This window comes from Gymnoscopelus braueri, assembly GCF_963280865.1.
Source record: "Gymnoscopelus braueri genome assembly, chromosome: 12".
NCBI lineage: Eukaryota > Metazoa > Chordata > Actinopteri > Myctophiformes > Myctophidae > Gymnoscopelus > Gymnoscopelus braueri.
Genome location: NC_137614.1, coordinates 15,306,185 through 15,319,337, shown reverse-complemented (window position 1 = coordinate 15,319,337; position 13,153 = coordinate 15,306,185).

Here is a 13,153-nt window from a genome sequence, read left to right as displayed (position 1 = left end):
AGGTAAGAACAGAATCTACGCACACTTTCTTAAGAGGATTTTTTTTCTTAGACCCATTTAAGAGGTTTTTAAGAAGATTTTGGTATACTCCAATGTTTTCTTAGCTGTGATCTGTTCTCAGGTAAGAACAGAATCTACACACACTGATGAGCACTCTTAGGCTGGCCTTTGAGTTCTTAAGTGTGACATATTTGTGCAAAAATAATTAATTCTCGAAGTTTCTTCAATTCTACAGTTGTATAATATAGGATTTAAATTACAATAATATTTTTTATCATATCTTTAGAGCAGTGGTTCTCAAAGTGTGGTCTGGGGACCCCCAGGGGTCCTTCAGGGAGTTTCAGGGGGTCCACAGCAAACGAAGAACAGTTTAATCACTTTAACCCTATTTTATCCTTTGTTTGAAAATAGCCGATCTACAAGCTCACAACACGTCCCATTACTGGCCATTTTGAGCTTGTAGATCGGCTATTTTCGAGACATTTTGATAAATCTTGAAACATTTTCCCTGGCAGAAAATATTTTCAGGTGGGGGTCCGCAGCCAAATGCATGTAATTCCTTGACATGAAAATGTTTGAGACGGCTCTGAAATTACAATCTAACCCAAACGGACCCGGTTGAGTTGAAGCCCAAGCCCCATACCTACCCCATAACCGCCCACCCAACCCACCCTCATCACCCCCCATACCCCCACCCTCATATCCCCGACATTCGCCACACCCCCATTTTCCAGTCCCCTTCCTACCTGAAAGCCCCCCCTATACCCCACCCATCACACCCATCCCCATACCCCCCACATAGCCCCCTACACCCCTCCTTGCACCACCATATCACCCACCACACCCCTATTTCCACCCCATTACATACCAAGCAGCTGCTACCTTAAAGACCTTCCATATCCACCCACCAGCTTTCAGTAATAAAATGTTTTATATCCACTACTAACGCTACTCCTGAACATGAAATATGGATAAAATTTTTAACAGCTAATTTCAGCAAATGTACATTGATGTCTAGTGGTGATATGTTGATTAATGTGAGAGAAATAATAAAATACATTCATTAATTAAATAAAATAATTTGCTGTTTACTTCAGAAGTACCTCCACAGAACTATTAATTTATTTATTTTTATGTTTGGAGTCTGGTGTTCCACCATCTGTAGACTTATAGTTTAGGTATTCTTTACTTCATTCTCTCAATTTTATTTGTGTGTGTGATTTCCTGTGATTTCTGTGTGCAGCAATCACACACAGGTGTGACTGCAGGCAGAGCCATGCAGTCATGCCTTATATGGGATTGGTGGGGCGGCTCCCTATGGTAATTAGGATGAACTGGCACACCCCTTCAAGTTACGAGGATTGGGATTCATCATCATCAAGAACATAGTTACGAACAATTCTGCCTTTTAAGAACGTTTCATGAATCTGACACAACTTCTCTTAGGAATTCACTTAGGAAGAAATGTAAGAGGAAACAATAGGAACTTATTGCTGCATGAGGCCCATAGAGTTTATCCAAAAGAAGATAATGATCAACTAAATCAAAAGCCTTAGTTAAATCAATAAAAATAGAGCCTAATAATTTACTATTATCTAAAGAGGAGTATACATCATCTGAACATTTTACAAGAGCAGTAGTAGTGGAGAAATTGGAACGAAAACCTGATTGAAATGGGGATAAAATATTGAGATCATTAATATATTTAGATAATTGATAAAAAATGTGCTTGAGCTCAAGTGGTTGGTGTAAAACAAAGTCCCTATCACACAAAGATTTGGCGGCCCCCCCTGTAGTTTCTCTGAGGACCCCCTAGGGCATGGGTTCCCAAACTTTTCAGCCCGCGACCCCAAAATAATTGACTCATTGACTCATTGACTCACGACCCCACCTAACCCTCGAAGTAATTTATGCACATACACTTGCACGTTCGGTGTGCATTTGTAATGTATTCAAATGGTAAAATGTACTATTTGTAATCATTTTAAGGGTATATTTCATCCATTCTGTTAAAAAAAAAATTACCCAAAATTATTTCGCGACCCCACCGTCAGTGTCCCGCGACCCCACTTCGACCCCAACTTTGGGAACCCCTGCCCTAGGAAGACCCCTGCTCTATATGCATTTAAAACATTCATCCTCATAACCTGACAGAAAAAAGCATGTCAATATTTCCGAATGCTGTAGGTCTACATTAGAAACAGGCATGGTCATCGATTGCCATCAACAATTGATAATGATTACCGATTTTTATTCTTTGGCATTTTTATGCTTTATTTCAGACAGGAGAGTGTAGAGAGAAAGAAAACCAAAGGCAGTGAGTGAGAGAAGAGAGACATGCGAGACAAGAGGGTCAGATTCAAACCTGGGTCCTTGCGCCTACAGGGAACATGTGGTCTGTCTGCTAACTTGGCTGGCACCAGGCACCCCCCATCGATTCTCTTTTAAATATAGATTGGAGGTATGAGAAAACTGAATAATGTCTCCCCTTACAAAGTTTCCATTATCCTTATTGTAATTGATACATTCTTCTGCAAATAAATAAATAATTCCAATGAATGCAATGTAAGTACTCTGCACTTCCGCAACCAATGTATCTATCCAATGACCAATCAGGGTGAAATGATTATGTAGGATTTAAACTGCTCATACATGGGGCAAACAAGGATCTAGCACCGCCCGCACACCTGGAACTGTGATATTTGACCTTTAAACAACCCTACCATGTGTAGATGATCTAACAAGCAAGCATCAAGATGGTCATCATTACATGGACCCAAATTAGATCAAAAAGGATGCGCACATCCAAAAACCTTTTAAAAGGCAGGTGCTGTTACAAAAAGAAGGTTCAAAGGCAGAGAATAAGAATCACATACTGTAGCTCCCTTTAGTGAGTTTTATTAAGGCTTCCAACCGAGTTACGTTTCGAGCCCAATTTTCCTCTTTAGACTGAGACTGATTACATGAACCCACGCAGTAAAATCCTGAGTATTAATTTAACTCAACACTCAGGATTTGGATGCATACCATTTCTTTTCACACTTTCACAAAGGTCAGCAAAAAAAAGTTGACAGCAAGGAAAAGGGGAAAGGGGTATTTATGTCACAGTACATTTGCACATATGGGAATCAGTTTACCCATCGTAACTATTAGGAGCAGTGGTCGCTATTAATACTGTGCCCGTGGAGCAGTTAAGGTTAAGTGTCTTGCTCAGGGACACTTCGACACATAGACTGTGGCCGGGGGGGGGGGGGGGGGGGGGGGGGGGGCGAACCGGAGACCTTCTGATTCCTAGACAACCTCTATACCCATTCATCCATGGCTTCCCTAGCCAGGTCAAAGAATTCAATTATCATTCATTTTGAGCAAATAAAGCAGAGATCTGCTGTTTCACACTTATACAGTATTTGAACATGAAACAATTGGACATGCATGTTAAAAGAATAGGATACTTGTATTAGTGATTATTTCTTTGTACTGAATGAAAAACAAATCTTTGTATTGTCTCAGATGGTATACACATTATTAACAGCAGCTAGCTAGCTATGCTGCAATACCTCACAGCAGTCAATGGAATGTGAAATAGGATAGTTACATAGTAGCCAAAACCAGTTACTGTACATCTATCTTCTACCACCTCTTTTTCTCCGAATTGCTGTTACTGCACTGAACTGTCTCAGTGTTTACATCAAGTGTCTTCACTGTATGTCGCAGCACATGTAAATATTTAATCACTTGAGTCAGTTAACTCTACCTGTGTCAGCAACTTTTGATCCCTCTCCCCATCTCAAGTCTCACATCATTTCCACAAGATACAGTAGGATCACATTTTCTTGCTTGCTACTCTGCTTCAGGCAGAATGATTGTATTGGGTGTGTATACATCTGTATACTTTAATAATTATTGTCTTCTTGTTCTGCACAAGGCAGGATGGTTGTATAGAGTGTATAGTGGATGTCTGTATACTCTTATTAATACTTTGTTTGAGGATGTCTTATTGTGATGTTACTCTTCTGTACCTACTGTATCGTGTGTGTGTGTGTGTGTGTGTGTGTGTGTGTGTGTGTGTGTGTGTGTGTGTGTGTGTGTGTGTGTGTGTGTGTGTGTGTGTGTGTGTGTGTGTGTGTGTGTGTGTGTGTGTGTGTGTGTGTGTGTGTGTGTGTGTGTGTGTGTGTGTGTGCGTGCGTGCGTGCGTGTGCGTGCACGCTTGCACGTGTGAACGTTCTGTGCGTACGTGTGTAGGGGGGGCAGAGGGGTCATGACTAAGGTCATAAGGCTTTGTGAACACAAATCTGCACTCTTGTTGTAGAGTTATTTATTAGTTTGACTTGGTCATGCTTGTGTTGTAATCCAGCTCTGGAGTACTGTAGTTTGACTTGGCACCCCACAAAGAGGGCAAAGTGTGCCCCTGGAAATTCATTTCAAACTTGCTTCTTAGAAATATTTTCCCCTGGGGTAGTCTGTCGACTTTGACTCATTTGATAATTCAATCTGTTTACTACAACTTTTGTATTTGATGGATTGCACTGGAGGAAGCTTTTTCGTATCTTCATAAGTTCCAACTTTTGATGTTGAATGCTTCTGTGGAAAATCCAATAAACAAAGTTTACTTTTTTTTTTTAATTCCTCATTATAATTATCTGTGAAAAAGCCCTGGGTTGTTCTCATACCAGATCCTGGTTGCAAAAAACAACCACAGTCCTTTTAAGAGGCATCTCTTAACATGCCACATACCTTAGAAAACAATGCTGAACCTAAACACAGTTTTGCAATCTCTCCACAGCAACTAAAAACATGTCAATCACACACATTAAAGACCCAGCTATATACTGTGGCAAAATTCTTCAGGTAAGGAGCGAGTATATAAATTAGGTTGCAGACATCCTTAAGCCTTATATTTCGTCGTTCGGCGGTGTCCTGCACCCCAAATAGCCAATCTATAAGCTCACAACATGTCGTGATGCGTTGTGAGCTTGTAGATCGGTTATTTTCAGCGTGGGACACCATCGTACGAAGAAGTAAATCAGGCTTTAGACAGCGAGCACAGAGAGGATTAAGTAGGGAATGAATCGGGCCAGTGTACTGCAGGCAAAAGCATTTCCTTCCATGTGCTGTTCACAAGTTGTCCCCAGAGTGTGTTTGAGTGCATGCTTGTGAATATGCGGTGGCTCTGAATGTTTGGTCGATGGGGGATTTAAGATCAGTGCCTTGTAGTGAGGTATTAGCACCATATTATTGCAAACATCCACCTAGACTTTCTCACTCTGTCTCCCTCTCTCTCTCTTTGCTTTCATGTTTCAATCTATCTTAAAGGCTGAGTTGGGATAATGACCCTGGTTTGCTCTCCAAGAAACAACACATGCCCCCATCTGTGTCACATACAACATAACTTTAAGAAAAGAAAAGAAAGAAAGAACAACTCATAATAAATAAATAAATAATGCAAATTTAAATTCATACCCCTACCCCTGTACCGAACCTGAACAGACAGATGACATCACTAAAGTGTGTGGTGTGTTTATGTAATATAGTATAGCACAGTTTTAGGTAGAGTGCTATAGAATACCAGTAGAAATTAAATCAATATCCAATCCAGAGAATAATCAGTTTAGTAAATTCTAGAAGTACAAGCAGCCAAAACAGTATTGCAGGAAGTAATACATTCACCGTTCGACCAAAATATCAAGAAGTATCTTCACAATTTAACTGCTACTGTACCTTTACTTCTCTATCTAGTTACTAAAAATACATTTAAAAAGTTAGAAGTCATCCCCCTCCCTCTGGGGTAATTGAAAACACACGTCCCTGGTTCTGGTGACTGATAATGTACTTCTAATGCATGAGGGCACTGTGTTTTTTCAATAATTTTATTTTATTTTCTTTTGAAAATAAATGAAAAAATAATTGAAAAGCACGTCCCCCTCTCACCCATTAGAAGGACAAAATCAATCAGCAGACCCAGAGAGATGCGTGTTTAACAAGCCACCTTAGATATACATGCACACCATTAAAACGTGTTCAGACACATAAGTACTACTACTGCTAAAAATTATTTTACTTTTAATGTCAACAAGATACAGTATACTGGGTATACTTGCATACGGGTTACAAGTGGTTGAACTCTAGTGACCTTAATGGCCCAGTGAGCTGGACATTCCACATACTTGCTGAGTTCTGTTTTGGGGGTCTGGCTTGGGATCATCTTGTGTCATACCCCTTCTTTAATGTATCTTTCCTGTCTCCTGACACTGTCCTTTCCAGGATGCCTTCAAATAATCTTTAAAAAGGCAACCAGGTGAACTCCACCAAGGAGGAGCACAAGATAACAAAGCTTCTGACAAGGAAATAAGTCCTTTTCCCCGAGTGACAGACACTCGACTGAAATACGTGTTCTGTCATTTTAGTTATTTTATTCGACACACTGTCCATACTGGTCTGGTCGCACTGCTAGCAGCATACATGTTACTGGGGGCCTACTGTAATATTGCAATACATCATCGTATGCTTTTTCTAATTTCATCACTTCATATGACTGGTTCTAAAAGCATTGGGCGTAGGTTTGTTAATGGCTGTTCTCGGCACTGTTCTAGCCCATATGTTGATTTCCCCAGACGTAGGTGGAGATCTCTGATCGTATGGCTATTGGCTACGCAAGACTAAATTACAATCTATGAAAGCAGTAGGCACTCCAACATTTTGCCTCTTTTCAGAAAATGTACTGTCTGTTTCTCTCACCTTACTTTTGAGTAACATTTTGTACACAAACATGTGCCAACGTAATTGTGAAAACATAGTGAAATTTGACGATGCGATGACACAGTCATTGTGAGTCTGCTTGGCAATAATGAGTCCAGCCACCCAGTCCTTGAGGAGTTTGTCACCTGGTGTGACAAATCCTTTCTGGAGCTAAATACATCCAAAACAAAGGATATGGTTATAGATTTTGGAAAGCATGACCCAACTTAAACTTATAAGACTATGATCATTAAAAATCAGGCTGTGGAATGTGTAGATAGCTATAAGTATCTTGGATCAGTCATGGACTCAAAACTAACGCAGAACTGTGAGGCAGTGTGTAGAAAAGGACATTAGCGCCTGTTCAGTCTTAGAAATCTGTCTCATTGTCACATTGACAAAACCATGATGAGTGTGGTGAATGTTGGAGTGAGTGATAAGTGGCAGATTGACAGCCCAGCCTCTGCCAGTGGGGAATTCCACTGTTCCCAACAGCTCCCTGTTTCTGGTTGATTGACTCGATTCACGCCCTGAGTGTGTCTATTCAAAAGGCTCATTCTGTCTTTGTTGACAGCTTGACAGTTGATTCAAGCACACCCAAACACATGTCCCTCTTTCATTTTGAGTTGGCCTCTCATTCCCCCCCCCCCCCCCCCCCCCCGCACAAATCACGCAGATGACCTATGATTCAATATGGCACATTTTGTCAAAAGGTGACAACATTTCATGCCTGTATTTCATGACCCAACCAATCCACAACAGAAGACTGCAAAACCTGAGGAGAGATTTACCTGTTATGCTCTTTTGGTAGCATGGTGTAAGGTTCTGGAGATGAGAAGAAGAGATGTTTCAAAAGCCCTATTCTGTGAGTGTCATCCTCTGACTCAACGATTGGGACTTGAATCTACAGTTGCTGCAAAGTTAACGAAACACCTGCAACATAAAAGACATGGACAATTTCAGTGATTCAGTTCCTATTAGTTTCAAATAGGAAAAATCACTACAGATGCATACACATTCAAACACAAAACATTGAAAACCTGTACTGCAGAAGAGAAAAAAGTGCTCCCTTGTTATTTATAGATGGATGGATACAAACACGCACGCACGCAGCCAGATTGACTTGAAAAGGAGTCAATCTCTTGTGTGTCTAAGTTTAACGCATGGCAAGCAGCATATCCGTTTGTTACCCAAAGGTTTATGTTCCTTTGTTTCTGTTGGGTGGTTAATATGCTTAACTTGTTAATTCTCCCACAATAACCAAAAGCGCCCTTACACCCTCCTCACAGAGGTCCCTTTTGAAAGAATTGGCATGGATCTCATTGGGTCATTGGACCGTATTGCACGTGGACAACGCTTTATTAGTCATTGCTCATTCTGCAACCTCATATCTGGAAGCAGTGCCAGTGGCTGAGCAACATCTCCACCAAAAGCATTGCACAGTTGCTGTTTTAACTAATCTCCAGAGTTCGTATCCCGAAAGAGATACTGACTGATTAAGGCACCTCAATATATCCCTTAAGGAACTTAATGAGATGTTGGGCATAAAATCAATTTGGTTCACTGTGTACCACAATCAGACAGATAGACAGGTCGACCAGTTTAATTGAGCACTCGAAGCCATGGTTCACAAATCTGTGGCTGGATGGCCTGTAGTTTGCAGTGCACATAAGCAAGAATGAAATGCAGTACCTCCTTGACCTGAGAGCAAAGCTACACGCACTTAGGCACTTCATGTGAGAAATGATGCAGACCAAGGAATGGTAGCAGTGACTGTACAATGGTGGGACGCAGCAGAGACAATTTTCAAAAGGACATACTGTACTTTTATTGCCCCCAACTTCTAGATCCAAATTTAATACAAAATGGCAAGGTCCCTTCATGGTCACACAATGAGTGGGTGACGCCGACTATGACGTGCCATGGTCTGAAAAGGATAAGGTCAGATCTACAATCTCAACCTGCTGAAAACATAGACTCAGTAGGTCCCTGTTTCTGTGGCTACCACATTGATTGAGTTCAAGGTTCAATAATTTTTTCTTTATTTTTACATCTTGTGTACGGGTACAAACGAGTAAAATTATTTTGTTATTTGTTTTGTTGTTCGAGAGAGGTAAGCTGGGCCCTGAGGTGCTAGAATCAAGCCAAAATACCTCACCCCTTTGGGATTGCCATTTCTCGCAAGGCCAGAGAGCAGGGGTTCCCTCAATGCAACAGTGTTTTGCACAAATGCTCTCACCCTTCCAGGTCGCACCAACCTCATACACCACCACATCAAGACCCCAGTGTGCGTGATGGTGCAGTCACGACCCTATCAACTGTTTGGGTTGAATAAGCTTTGCTTTAGATTGGAGTGATATAGCACCAACTGTGACTGGTCCAGCCTGATTTGACCAAGGGCTACTGGCATAGCCTGGGACCAGACGAATCTGCCAGTGCAAAAACAAAAATTGCCCTCTGTGATTTGGGTCTGGCTCAAATATTGAATCCATTTCCTGCTCCAGAAGTCTGGGGTGAGCAATCAGGGCCCAGTATTCAAATATGGGAGACTGTGATTGGTAGTTGGTTGTAGGTCTAACCAATTGCGTCCAGAGCCATTGTTTTGATCCCGCCCCCTTGGAGAAAAAACGTCCTCATAGAAGCACCAGACTCATATCCACGCAGTGATATAGGCGAGGCTACTACTGGCACATTCCCTTATGGAGCCTATGGAAAATTGTAATATTCCTATAATTTGGTGAGGCATCAGTCATACAGGTTGAGGATTTTATTCGCGCTGAAAAATCAACCTTGTATTAAAAAAGAATTGTTGCTTTATCGCATCGTTATCTTTGTGATCTGTGTGGATGTACTCATGATCCAAACAGCAGTTTAAATCAACTCAAAATTATCACATGAAATAAACACTCCGGTGTGTAAGGACCTTACTCTTACATGTACAGTACCTCTCCCGTTACTTTATCACTGCTGTTGCTGCAATGACACATGAACTTTCCTCCGATGATGAATAACGGTTTATTATCTTAAAACCATTATAGTAGCACCCATAATTATTAGAGTTAATTCATTTTAAAAGTAAGTGTGAAAGCCATAGGAATAGATACAAAAGCTACCCTCCCTTTCATAAAAACACCATCCTTCTGAGATAGTGATACATATTACAAAAGTATAGATCGATCATCAGTGCCCTACTTCAAGGTTCACAGCCATGTATTTTGGGGGACCCAATGACGCTTAATGGATACAATATACTGTAACCAACACATGTTCTAATGGATTAAAATGGACATTTAATTCTATGTAGTGACATCATTCAAATACATTCTATTTGGTCAGACAGCAGTGTTGTTTTTAAACTCAACCTTAATCCAGGTAGCCTAATATCCCACAAATCAAAGTCTTTAGATGCCAACAGAATATCATTTAAATTCAGTAACACCATTCATCTGTAAGGTTGTGTGACAACTAACCAATGAGGACTACAGTTAGACAAGAAAATCAGCGTTGGCCAAAGCATGCAAAAAGTAGGTCAGACAAAAAAAAAGAAAGATGCACTGAAATGATTTACTTGAGTAGTAGCTACTGAAGTTGTGGTGTTATTTTCCAGGGAAATTACATCTTAGTTTTGTGCATTTTTTGTTTTGTGTAAATATATTTTTTTTTGCAATATTGCTCAAATGTAGTTAGATTGATTGCGAAGTTGCTAATTAGGTTTTGTTTAGTTTGGGTATTTGTCACTGTACGTTCGCATGTGTGATTTGTCCTCTGCATTTACTCGTTTAACTTTTGCATGTAGTCTATCAGTGTTATTTCCCTATACTGTATCTAGAAGTCCAGACTGTTTATGTATCTAGAGATATCTTTGTACTCAATCGTTCAATAATAATAACTAGATGTCAGGGCCGCTTCGCGTAAGATAATAATAATAATAATGATAATAATAATAAAAATTAAAACATCTAAAATAAAGACTCCAGTAGGCTATGCCTATTGCTGTAAAATGTGTAGTTCCCGTGTAGTGAATGTGTAGTAATAAAAGTAGCATTCAATTAATAAATGACCAAGCTCAAAGCACACAAATTGTGTTACTCATACTATTGATGAAGAAAGGAATTGTGAGATTATGTTGTAAACAACTCTGTGTTTGGTTGAAAGCTTGGCTTAGCTTATAGTCTATTATCCCTGGAAATTGATTGGCTCAAGCATGCATCCACAGCAGTGGTGGAAGAAGTACTCACAGGTAAAAGTCCTGAATTCCAAATTTACTTGAGTAAAAGTACAAATGTATTGGTATCAAAATGTACTTAAAGTACAAAAAGTAGAAAGTACTCATTATGCAGAAATGGCCCATTTCCCAAGTTTTCAAAATGTAGAACATTTCTAAAAAAAAATAAGAAAATAGCAGCTCTACAAGCTCACAATGCATTGTGAGCTTGTAGATCGGCTATTTGCAAATGGCCAATATGGGCTGAAGTGGTTAATGTCTTTTTTGAAATAATAATCAAAATCTACAAAGTCACTATTAACTTAAGTTTTCAAATAATTGTTGTGGAGTAAAAGTATAATATTTGCCTCTTAGATGTAGTGCAGTAGAAGTTAAAGTACTGACAATTGGAAATACTCCAGTGAAGTAAAAAATACCTCAAAATTGTACAGTAAAATTGGAAAATTGGAAATACTCCAGTAAAGTAAAAAAAAATACCTCAAAAAGTACAGTAGGCCTACTTGAGTAAATGTACTTAGTTACTTTACACCACTGATCCACAGCAGTGTGAACTGAAAAGGCACAAGGCAGGTCTTACCGTGTAATGTTGGGAGCCAGTTGTTAACTTCGGTTCGCAAGCCTGTTGTGTCCCCACATTTCTGGTTAAAAAATGTATTTGCATAATTCAAAATATATATCGAACATGCATAGTGCCCAATAACATTTAATTATTTAAACAAGCTTTGGGAAATTGACATTTAAGTCACAAACACAAAACTTGCACTTTTTTGTTAAAAGTAAAAAAATAGCCAAATAGATCACAAGCCCACTGCAGAAAACAATAAGTCGAAATGCAAAATCTATATTTTCTAAACCCTCATTATTTGTAAGTCCAATTGAGACGCGTAGGCTACTATATCGCATAAAGCAAATAAATACACATACCTGACATCACCTCCAGTCCTTGACTCACTTTTCCGCGTAATTCAATCAATTTCAACTACAGATATTTTTCTTATGATATCGCTGTCATAATATGTATAAGTCCTGTTAAAAAGCTGTGCGTGTCATCCTTTTTAATAGTCACGGTTGATGGCGATCAAAGAAAGTTGTTGCGGGACCCTGGTCCTGGAGGATGCTGCTGCCATAATAACTTGGGTTCCTCTGACTTGCGTCTCAGTCACAACATCGATGCTGCCTGAGAGAGAGAGAGTGAGAATGGTCGCACAAGGCAGCCAAAGCCTTCATGGGGGATAAACCACGTGACAACATAGCTATAAAAAAAACTATTTTGCTGTCAAAACATCAAGGGAATTGCCCTCTGACGTAGATCAGTGGTCAGTGGAGGTGTAGACCAGTGGTGCTCAACCTTTTCAGCCCGTGACACCCCCCCCCCCAAAAAAAAAATCATGTTTGAACTGGGGACCCCCCTAAATAATCGTATTTTAACTGGGGACCCCTCACCCTGACAAGCACTTGGAATTGTAGGAGTTGAGGCATTACATTTGGTTTAACTTGGCTCCACAGATAAATATTGTGAAAATAGCAGATCTACAAGCTCACAATGCCTGGCATTGTAGATCCGCTATTTTTTTTTTGCCTCTTATGTTATTTGATAATTTGGTCAATGTTTGACCAGTATAGTTTGTTGATTACTTTTGATATAGTAAAATGGTCCAGAAAGACGGTGCAATAACGCATCATGCTGGGATTGCTGCTGCTGGCACAGGTCGGTCACCACTGCAAAGCTACGCCCATTGGCCGACGCAAGTGACCCATCACCTGCTATGTACATAATGGCAGTTGTGGAAAAAGTACTACATTTTTTTACTTAAGTAAAAGTATCAATACTACAATGTAGATTTACTCTGTTACACGTAAAAGTCCTGTATTGAAAATATTAGCATGAAAACATACTTAAAGTACCAAAAGTAAAAGTACTCATTATGCAGAAATGTCCCATTTCAAGTTTTCAAACTCTTACTGTATAAAAATCTTTTGAAAACAGCAGATCTACAAGCTCACAATGCTTCGCATCGTGATGCATTGTGAGCTTGTAGATCGGCTATTTTCAAATGGCCAAAATGTATGGCTGAAGACAAGTGGTTAATGTAGGTTTTGATATAATAATCAAAATCTAAATAGTAACTAGTAACTAAAGTTTTCATATAATAGTGGAGTAAAAGTATAATATTTGCCTCGGAGATGTAGTGA